Below are 11,611 nucleotides of genomic sequence, written 5' to 3'. Positions count from 1 at the left end.
GCAGTAGTTAGCCAGGTCAGAAGGATCCCCACCAGATTATAGGGATAGCACCAGAAAAGGTTACAGTGAGGGGGGCAGAAAGCTGCAGTAGAATGGGATTCGAGTCAGCTTAGATCAAGCAAATTAGATTTTCTTTACATACATTTTTTGCAAGTCAAGGCATCATTGGCATAAAATGGTTCAATTTAAAAAAAAGAGTTAGTGCTAGGAAGTGGATCATTCTCTGCTATTTCTTTAGAGGTGAATAAAGGACTCCCTCTAGTGGAGGTTGATGTATTTTCAGAAATCTTTTTTTCAAATAGATCGCCCGTTGAGGCAAAATGGTTATGAATAAAAGCACCACAAATGTCATGTTTGTCTGTTATGGGACCAGAGGCTGTCACAACCTGCTGGGGCAATGAGGGGGTGGAGTTCTTTTCTCTAAGACTTAACCACATTCCAGAATTTAACTTGATTTACACCACTCTCAGATTCACAATTCAAGAAGTATGTTGACTTTGCTTTTCTACCCAGAGTAAGCCATCTATTTCTCAAATGACTAAAGGACTACCAGTCACAGGAAGAATCAGCCAATCTAGTCTTAGCCCAAGTTAAGTTAATTTCATGAAATCTTTCAGACAATTCATGCGTGGAGCACGGGTTAGATCTGTCCTTTACCCGTAATCTCTTATATGGGGCATGCTTATCTACAACAGAGTTACACAGAGAGGTAAAACATTTAAGGGCCTGAGCTGAATCAGAGATAGAGGACACACCATCCCAATCATACAATCCCAGGTTATACAGGAAATGTTGCTCATTGAAAGTTCTAAAATATATATTTTTAATAATGTGTTGACATGATTTCGGTAGCTTAGTATCTTTATTGTAGACAATGGGAAAATGGTCACTGAGCTCGTTAGCAAAGATTCCATTGGCTGTATACTTATGAGGGGCGTTTGTCAGAATTATATTTTTAAAAATCTTATTTTTCAGGGTGTTTTAAGTTGGGGAGGGTTGATTCAGTTGAGTTAAATTTAGCTCTGTACAAATATATATTTTTGTCTATCTGATACTGCCATAAATCAATCCAGGTTAAGATCACCCAATATTAATAATTCAGAGTTAGTATAGTTAGATAGCGAGTCAGACAATTTGCTAAGAGCAATTGGGAGGGATGAGGGAGGTTGATAAACTCCCACTAACATTAGTTGGGTATTATTACCAAGGCCCACATTTAGGAAAGATTTTCTAATTGCTTGGGGACAGAGGTGGTAATACACACAGTAACATTCAAGTGGTTCTTAATGAATATGGCGACACCCCCAGCTTTGTCAGATCTATAGACATATCCAATTAGAGACACATCAGAGTATGGCACAGACTTTTTTAACCAAACATCAGTAACTATCAAAACGCCTTATGAGTAGGGCTGTTGCGGTGACCATATTACCGCCACACCAGTGGTCACGAGTCATGAAGGCAGTCAAATTCCACATTACCATTTAGTCACGGTAATTAGGCTTCTCCAAGCTCTGATACTGCTGCTGGTCATTAGTAGCCTACTAAACTAGCTAACTGCCTGGTACTCACTCTATACTCACTCTATTGTCCCTCCAATCACTCTGACATCAATGCAAATGTATTAGAAAATCTAATCAAACACTTCATGAGAGCCCATGAGCTCATGTTGCGCTTCATTTCTATATGCTATGCAATTGCTTGAGAAAACAGAGTGATGGCCACTAATAAAAAGAGGAGGATCCCATCAGCTTTCTATAGACTAGGCCTACTATATAAAAGTACTACTAGGCCTACTACTAAAAGTGTCCTCCAGCTTTCTATAGACTAGGCCTACTATATAAAAGTACTACTAGGCCTACTACTAAAAGTGTCCTCCATTCGCTATTTAAATGCATAGATTAGATGTATGTTTTCCCGCTGCCTATGTTTCGATACAGGTGCATGATAATGGTCCATTCTAAATCAAAACAAATGTCACACATATATTATTTCATAAATGTAAATACAAGATTAAATCAAGAATAGTCTGATGGGTGACAATATTACAATATCACTTGTGAATTATATATTATCACTTGTGAATGAGGCCAGGCATAAAAAAAGTGTCATTTTTGCTACTTTTTCTAATCATAGTCACACAGTTCATGTAGTGTCACGTTCGTTGTAAAGAGGAGACCAAAGCGCAGCATGATTAGAATACATGTTATATATTTTAGTAAAGACGGACACTAAACGAACGTGAAGCTATACTATAAATGTGCATACACAGGCAACTAGACATAGACAATAACCCACGAAATACCCAAAGAAGATGGCTGCCTAAATATGGTTCCCAATCAGAGACAACGACAAACACCTGCCTCTAATTGAGAACCAATCTAGGCAACCATAGACCTAGATAAACACCTAGATGGTAAACAACCCCATAAATCTACAAAACCCATAGACAGTACAAAAACCCTAGATGAGACAAAAACACACATATCACCCTCGTCACACCCTGACCTAACCAAAATATAAAAAGAAAACAAAGAATACTCAGGTCAGGGCGTGACAGTACCCCCCACAAAGGTGCGGACTCCGGCCGCAGAAACCTAATCTAAAGGGGAGGGTCCGGGTGGGCCTCTTTCACGGTGGCGGCTCGGGTGCGGGACGTGGACCCCGCTCTATCTCAGTCTTGGCCCACTTAGGTGGCTCCTCAGGAGTGGGGACCCTCACAGAGGGCCCCGGACTGAAGATCATCGTAGAGGGCGCCACTGGACTGAGGAATGCCTCTGGATTGAGGGGCAGCTCCGGACTGAGGGGTAGCTCCGAACTGAAGGGCAGCTCCGGACTGAGGGGCAGCTCCGGACTGAGGGGCAGCTCCGGACTGGCTGACGGCTCTGGCAGCTCCTGGCTGACTGACGGCTCTGGCAGGTCCTGGCTGGCTGACGGCTCTGGCGGCTGCTGGCTGGCTGACCGCTCTGGTGGCTCCTGATTGACTGACGGCTCTGGCGGCTCCTGGCTGGCTGACGGTTCTGGCGGCTCCTGGCTGGCTGACGGCTCTGGCGGCTCCAGGCTGACTGGTGGCTCTGGCGACTCCTGGCCTGCTGGCGGCTCTGGCAGGTCCTGGCTGACTGACGGCTCAGGATACACTGGCGGCTCTAGCAGCTCAGGACAGACGGGAGACTCTAGCAGCTCAGGACAGACGGGAGACCCTAGCAGCTCAGGACAGACGGGAGACCCTAGCAGCTCAAGACAGACGGGAGACTCTAGCAGCTCGGGACAGACGGGAGACCCTAGCAGCTCAGGACAGACAGGAGACTCTAGCAGCTCAGGACAGACGGGAGACTCTGGCAGCTCAGGACAGACGGGAGACTCTAGCAGCTCAGGACAGACGGGAGACTCTGGCAGCTCAGGACATACGGGAGACTCTGGACTGGTGGGTTCCGGACTGCGACCCGCCGTGGTAGGTTCCGGACTGCGACCCATCGTGGTAGGTTCAGGACTGCGACCCGTTGTGGTAGGTTCCGGACTCTGACCCGTTGTGGTAGGTTCCGGACTGCGACCCGTAGGAGGTTCCGGTCTGTAGACTGTTGCCGGACGCTCTGGACTGGGTACTGTAGCCGGACGCTCTGGACTGGGTACTGTTGCCGGACGCTCTTGACTGGGTACTGTCGCCGAACGCTCTGGACTGGGTACTGTCACCGGATGCTCTGGACTGCCGAGGCGCACTGTAGGCCTGGTGCGTGGTGCCGGCACTGGTGGTACCGGGCCAAGGACACGCACCTCATGGCGAGTGCGAGGAGCAGGAACAGGGAGTACTGGAACCTGGAGGCGCACTGGTGGCCTGGTACGTGGTGCCGGCACTGGTGGTACTGGGCCGAGAACACGCACCTCAGGGCGAGTGTGGGGAAGAGGAACAGGGCGTATTGGACTGTCGAGGTGCACTATAGGCCTGGTGCGTGGTACCGGTACTGGTGGTACCGGGCTAGGAACACGCACCTCAGGATGAGTGCGAGAAGCAGGAACAGGACACACCGGGTTGTGAAGGTGTACTGGAGACCTGGTGTGTATAACCGGCATCAAATCTTCCAGAACTTTAACACAAGTTTCAGGCTGAGTACGAGGAACTGACACAGGTGGCATCGAACAGCTAACACGCTCCTCAGGGCGAATGCTGTGCATACTACGCCAAACCAACAGCTCTCTCTCTTCACTCTCCTCCAATCTCGTCAACAACTCCTCGAATGTCTCATAATCTCCCCTCCGTTCACTCTCCTCCAATCTGTCCAATAACTCCTCGACAATCTCAGACTCCCCCCTCAACTTCGTCGACTGCTCCAAGTGCCCCCCCCTCCTCCAATACATTTTTGGGGCTGCCTCTCGGGCTTCCAGCCGCGCTGCCGTGCTGCCTCCTCATACCGGCGCCTCTCTGCTTTCGCTGCCTCCAGCTCTGCCTTTGGGTGGCAATATTCCCCTGGTTGTGCCCAGGGTCCTCCGCCGTCCAGAATTTCCTCCCAAGTCCATGAGTCCTGCGATCGCTGCTGCTGCCTTTTACCACGCTGCTTGGTCCTTTTATGGTGGGTTATTCTGTCATGTTCATCGTAAAGAGGAGACCAAAGCGCAGCGTGATTAGAATACATGTTATATATTTTAATGATGACGGACACTAAACAAACTACAATAACAACAAAACGAACGTGAAGCTATACTATAAATGTGCAGACACAGGCAACTAGACATAGACATAGACAATAACCCACGAAATACCCAAAGAAGATGGCTGCCAAAATATGGTTCCCAATCAGAGACAACGATAAACACCTGCCTCTAATTGAGAACCAATCTAGGCAACCATAGACCTACATAAACACCTAGATGGTAAACAACCCCATAAATCTACAAAACCCCTAGACAGTACAAAGCCCTAGATGAGACAAAAACACACATATCACCCTCGTCACACCCTGACCTCACCAAAATATAAAAATAAAACAAAGAATACTCAGGTCATAGGCCCATAGGCCTGTATGTTTTAATAAGGTTTGTATCACAACTAAAGTGGCTAAATAACTTCTTAAAAGTAAGCTCATTAATCCACTTTACAAGGGGTGTAGCCTAACTGGCATATATAAGCAGCTCGTGAGTTTCAAGTTTGGGGAAGATCATTTTCACCATAGAAATGCACCTTTATAGTAATAATTGAGTTTATTTTATTTTTATTTTGAGTTTATTTTTTATTTTTACAGGGACAGTGCACATTAATCAACGTTTCAGTAAAAGTGCCGGTTTTAGCCAGCCGGCTAATTTTCAACCGCAGTCCCTGGGCAGGTTATTAAAAACAATTACAATATAGACAATAGCAGCATAGAACAAGCAAGACATAGCAACATAGGACAAGCAAGAAATAGCATACAGACAGAGCAACATAGGACAAGCAAGACGTAGCATACAGACAGAGCAACATAAAACAAAAAGCAGCAAGACAAAATTCATAAAAGCAACAAAGTGTTTCCACACCTCACAAGCTACAGACAACATGGAAAGCGGCAACACACAGCTAGGGACCATGTTCACAAATCTGATTGACCTTTAGCCATGTCTTCAAGCATTTTGTGAAAGTGTGATATGTGGTGCAGTTATGTGTGTCTGATGGCAGTGTATTCCAGACATGGGAAGCTCTCACAGAGAATGCAGATTTACTAAAGGTGCTTTTCCTTAGGGGAACTATACAGTCGCCTCTCATGGCAGACCTTGTGGATCTGCTGCCATATGTCTGGGTTTTCTGTTTAACAAAAATATTGAGTGGAGGGGGAGCCAGGCCATTAAGGATCTTGAATACAAGACATGCGTCGGTGTATTGCACAAGATTTTCCCAACTCAAGAGCTCATGCTTTCTAAGAATGTGACAATGATGATGGCTATTGGGCTTCCTATCAAGCACTTTGAGAGCCTGTTTGTAGACAGACTGAATAGGTTTTAATGTTGTACAGCAAACTTGGGCCCAACTAGTCAAGCAGTATGTTAAGTGAAGCAGTATCATAGATTTGAAGTACAGTTTTGCTACCTCTGTAGTCAAACAATTTCGTATAAATCGGAAATTAGCTAGGTTGAATTTGGTTATTTGAATTACCTTTTTCACATGCTTTTTAAAAGAGAGGTTGGAATCAAGTATGATGCCAAGGTACTTAAAATCGGATACCACCTGGAGCTTCTCCCCTGACACATAGACATCTGGCTCAGTAGCATCTGTTGCCCTCTTTGTGAAGAACATGCAAACAGTTTTTTTCACATTGAGATGCAAACACGAGTCACTGAGCCACTTTGTAACCTGGACCATTACAGTAGTGAGTTCTTGTGCAGCTTGTTGTTTGCTCTTTGCATGCACATATATCACCGTATCATCTGCATACATTTGAACTTCAGACCCAGTACATACAGAAGGCAGATCATTAATGTACAGGCTGAACAGGAGGGGCCCCAGTATTGACCCTTGGGGCACGCCCACATCATAGCTACGAGTGTTTGCACTTGCGGTCACTTTTGATGATGGTGTTTTCTGCTAATGGAACTTTCACACTGTCGGGTGCGCATTGCTGCGCTTATAATGTGAAGAAATAGCCTAATAGTTTGTCAACGTTTTAAGCTAAATGTTCTGATCAACAAAACATTTTTTTGATGCTAGTGGTTGTATTAATCTGGGATCTATCATATCCCACAACTGTCCCAGACTATGTTTGAAATATTTATTTCACGCACAGAATAGAATAGATTGACATAGGCTAGTGCTTTTGCTGTCCTTTAGGCCTACTCATCTTGTTGGCTGATTTTTTTAGGGTGCATTACGGCCACACAAAAGGGATGCCTCCGTGAAATTCTATTCATTATCAAGTGCTTGTCAAATTGTGAATGAGTGACTGATGTAGTGTTCACAGCCTGCACAATAAACAAAGCAGAGCTCATGCTTTTCAAGCAACTTTTTTCAAATCATCATTAGTCACATCATGCAACCTTACAATAATTGAAAAATCGAAACATATAGCCCGATGTTTGTAGAACAACTAAAGTCACATTAGTAACTCTAAATGAAGCAAAAAGGAGTACCTATTTCTTTGTTAACCGCTCAACACAGAATAACAGCATGTGCGCACTCCCTCAAATCGTTTGGAGAAAAAAATCCTTTCTATTTTATTCAGCTTTGTTCAATTGTATTCTTCATACTATTAAACAGACTGGAATATGTTCCAGCACTCATCCAATGTCATTGAGAAGTTTACCACATCAGTCAGCAGATTCATTGTCCCGTGTGGCTCAGTTGAGAGAGTATGGCACTTGCAACAACCAGAGTTGTAGGTTTGATTCCAATGGATGACCAGTACAAACAAAATATGAAAATGTATTCAGTCACTCTGGGCAAGACCGTCTACTAAAATGTAAAAATGAATAAGTGCATCGATGACGTTGTCCCCACAGTGACCGTATGTACATATCCCAACCAGAAGCCATGGATTACAGGCATCATCTGCACTGACCTAAAGGCTGGAGCTGCTGCTTTCAAGAAGCGGGACACTAACCGGTACGCTTATAAGACATCTTACTATGCCCTCCGATGAACCATTAAACAGGCAAAGTGACAATACAGGACTAAGATCGAATCCTGCTTGTCGGATGTGGCAGGGTTTGGAAAATATTACAGATTACAAAGGGAAACCCAGCTGTGAGCTGCGCAGTGATATAAGCCTACCAGATGAGCTAAATGCTTTATATGCTCACTTCGAGGCAAGCAACATGAACCATGCTTGAGAGCACTAGCTGTTCTGGACGACTGTGTAATCACACTCTCTGTAGCTGATGTGAGTAAGACCTTTAAACAGGTTAACAAGACGGATTACCAGGAAGTACTTAGAGCATGCACTGGCTGACCAGCTGGCAAGTTACTTCACTGACATTTTCAACTTCTCCCTGACCCAGTCTGTAATAAAAACAGAGTAAAAAAGGGGGTGTAAAAATTATAGTTTTGACTTATTTTAACCCAGGATGAGTATTTTCAACATTATGAGGAGTCATTAAATCGGAGTGTAAATTAAATCGGAACGTAAAATTGTACAGTCATTGCAGTGTAAATTCAACTCAATTCAGTGGAATTTGAACACCATTGTGTGTCAAATTAACTCTGAAAATGTGACACTACCAGTAGAGTAACTTCAACAATATGTAGACTGGGACCAAATGTTATCTGAAACAGTGTTGAATTCAACTCTATAGGAGTTAAATTAAAACTTTTATTTTTACTGTGTAATTGTTTCAAGCAGACCACCATAATCCCTGTGCCCAAGAACATCAAGGTAACCTGTTTAAATTACTATCGCCCCATAGCACTCACATCTGTAGCCACTAACTGCTTTGACAGGCTGGTCATGGCTCACATTAACACCATCATCTCAGACACCCTGGACCCACTCCAATTCACATACCGCCCCAAAATATCTACAGATGACACAATCTCTATTGCACTCCACACTGCTCTTTCCCATTTGGACAAAAGGAACAGCTACATGAGAATGCTGTTCATTGACTACAGCTCAGCGTTCAACATCATAGTGCCCTCCAAGCTCATCACTGAGGGCAATGCATTTCCCCCCCCCCGGGAGGCTGAAAATATTTGGCAAGGACCCTCAGATCCTCAAAAAGTTATACAGCTGCATCATTGAGAGCATCTTGACTGGCTGCGTCACTGCTTGGTATGGCAACTGCTTGGCATCCGACCTCAAGGTGTTTCAGAGGGTAGTGCATATGGCCCAGTACATCACTGGTGCCGAGCTCCCTGCCATCTAGGATCTCTGTATCAGGCAGTGTCAGAGGAAGAAAAAATTGTAAAATACTCCAGCCACCCAAGTCATAGACTATTCTCTCTGCTACCGCATGGCAAGCAGTATCGATGCACCAAGTCTGGAACCAAAAGGACTCTGAACAGCTTCTACCCCCAAGCCATAAGACTACTAAATAGTTAGTTAAAAAGTTAACTAAATAACTACCCGGACTATCTGCATTGACACTATCTGTCACCTTATTCCTAGTTATATGTACAGTATACTGTATTCTTGCACATGGACTCGGTACTGATACCCGTTGTATATAGCCAGGTTATCATTACTCATTGTGTATCTGTTATTACTTTGTTATTTCTCTATTTTCTTTCTCTCTGCATTGTTGGGAAGGGCCTGTAATTAAGCATTTCACTGTTAAGCATTAAGCATTTCACGTCCACACCTATTGTTTACAAAGCATGTGACGAATGCAATTTGATTTGATATGCTGTATACTTTATATACACTATATCAGTTCTGTTTCAGACTAGAGAGAGGAGAGGAGAGAGGAAGAGAAGAGGAGAGGAGAGAGGGGTTGCGAGGGGACTCTACTTCAGTCACCTCTAGATCTCTCCTTCTTTCCCTATCTTCTGACGCAAGGCTAGCTGTTGATATGTGTATCCAGTTAATGTGGAAGCTTTAAAAATGGGGAGAAAATAACCAAACACTAAATGAAAGGCACAAAAAAACAGAGACTGCAATAAAGATCAAGCACCAACGCTATGTGGACGCACACACTTAATTGAATTAATAGTAATCTGATTGCAGTTCGCTAGGTCCTTTGTTAGACTTTTTCCTCTTTAATTAAGTCCATTCAAACTAATTACCCTGAACTACCGAAAGAGCAGTTTAGTTTTTGTAACCACTAATACCATTTTACTTTAGTTACTACCACTAATAGCACATCTTGATAGTGCTCTTTTCAACACAGAAGTGATAGGAAATCAGGCCTCAACTGCAGCTGTGTACTGTATGAATTACGTGACTACAGTCACTTACATTCACAATACAGTTACAACACTAAAACATCAGTTGTAATAGCGCCCAGAGAGACCTTGCATTGGTTGCAATGGTCACAATAGTTATCTGTGGTAGCAGGGGATGTAGACTAGTCTTGAGGATGGTAAAGTCATAAAGGCTGTGGCCTCCTCCCTGGGTTTCTACACTGTGATGATTGAAGCCTATGAACAACTACAGTTTATTTTTGTTTCTGTGTGTGTTATTTCTTAATGGTTTTCTAATAGATTTCAGAACTGATTTTCAGAATTTTTAAAAAAGTGCAGTAAAGTGTGGTTACATGCACACAATAATACAATTATTATGGATAGTCAGATTAATTTAATAGTTTGATTTAAATGTTTAAATTCTTTGCAAAAATAACTATGTTTACATGGACTGCTTTGTGTGATGTATTGTTGTCTCTAACTTCTTGCCGTTTGTGCTGTTGTCTGTGCCCAATAATGTTTGTACCATGTTTTGTGCTGCCACCATGTTGTGTTGCTACCATGTTGTTGTTATGTTGTGTTGCTACCATGCTGTGTTGTCATGTGTTGCTGCCTTGCTATGTTGTTGTCTTAAGTCTATCTTTATGTAGTGTTGTCTCTATTGTTGTGATGTGTGCCCTAAAGGTTAAAGGTTAAATAAAAAATATACATTTGAACTAAGCAAAAAAAGAAACGTCCTCTCACCGTCAACTGCGTTTATTTTCAGCAAACTTAACATGTGTAAATATTTGTATGAACATAACAAGATTCAACAACTGAGACATAAACTGAACAAGTTCCACAGACAAGTGACTAAGAGAAATGGAAAAATGGGTCCCTCAACAAAGGGGAGGTCAAAATCAAAAGTAACAGTGAGTATCAGGTGTGGCCACCAGCTGCATTAAGTACTGCAGTGCATCTCCTCCTCATGGACTGCACCAGATTTGCCAGTTCTTGCTGTGAGATGTTACCCCACTCTTCCACCAAGGCACCTGCAAGTTCCTGCATTTCAGGGGGGAATGGCCCTAGCCCTCACCCTCCAATCCAACACTGACATTCCTGTCTTGCAGGAAATCACGCACAGAACGAGCAGTATGGCTGGTGGCATTGTCATGCTGGAGGGTCATGTCAGGATGAGCCTGCAGGAAGTGTATCACATGAGGGAAGAGGATGTCTTCCCTGTAACGCACAGTGTTGAGATTGCCTGCAATGACAACAAGCTCAGTCCGATGATATTGTGACACACCGCCCCAGACCATGATGGACCCTCCACCTCCAAATCGATCCCGCTCCAGAGTACAGGCCTCGGTGTAACACTCATTCCTTTCGACGATAAACCCGAATCCAACCATCACCCCTGGTGAGACAAAACCGCGACTCGTCAGTGAAAAGCACTTTTTGCCAGTCCTGTCTGGTCCAGCGACAGTGGGTTTGTGCCCATGGGCAACATTGTTCAGATGTTCAGATGAGAACTCTTCAGATGTCTGAAGAGGACCTGCCTTACAACAAGCCTACAAGCCCTCAGTCCAGCCTCTCTCAGCCTATTCCGGACAGTCTGAACACTGATGGGGGGATTGTGCGTTCCTGGTGTAACTCAGGCAGTTGTTGTTTCCATCCTGTACCTGTTCCGCAGGTGTGATGTTCGGATGTACCGATCCCATGCAAGTGTTGTTACACGTGGTCTGCCACTGTGAGGAATATCAGCTGTTCGTCCTGTCTCTCTGTAGCGCTGTCTTAGGCGTCTCACAGTACGGACATTGCAATTTATTGCCCTGG

At 44.1% G+C, this 11,611-nt stretch overlaps 1 pseudogene; it reads right to left on the bottom strand.

The window, feature by feature from the left end:
- Positions 1–2,602: 2,602 nt before the first annotated feature.
- Positions 2,603–3,474, bottom strand: LOC149984677 (uncharacterized; annotated as a pseudogene).
- Between the last annotated feature and the right edge of the window lie 8,137 nt (positions 3,475–11,611).

The sequence above is a fragment of the Oncorhynchus mykiss genome, chromosome 3 (genome assembly GCF_057628025.1).
Source record: "Oncorhynchus mykiss isolate SJ-2025 chromosome 3, ASM5762802v1, whole genome shotgun sequence".
In the NCBI taxonomy this organism is placed as follows: domain Eukaryota; kingdom Metazoa; phylum Chordata; class Actinopteri; order Salmoniformes; family Salmonidae; genus Oncorhynchus; species Oncorhynchus mykiss.
The sequence above is the reverse complement of the archived record's forward strand: the minus strand, read 5'-3'. Positions and strand labels throughout refer to the sequence as shown.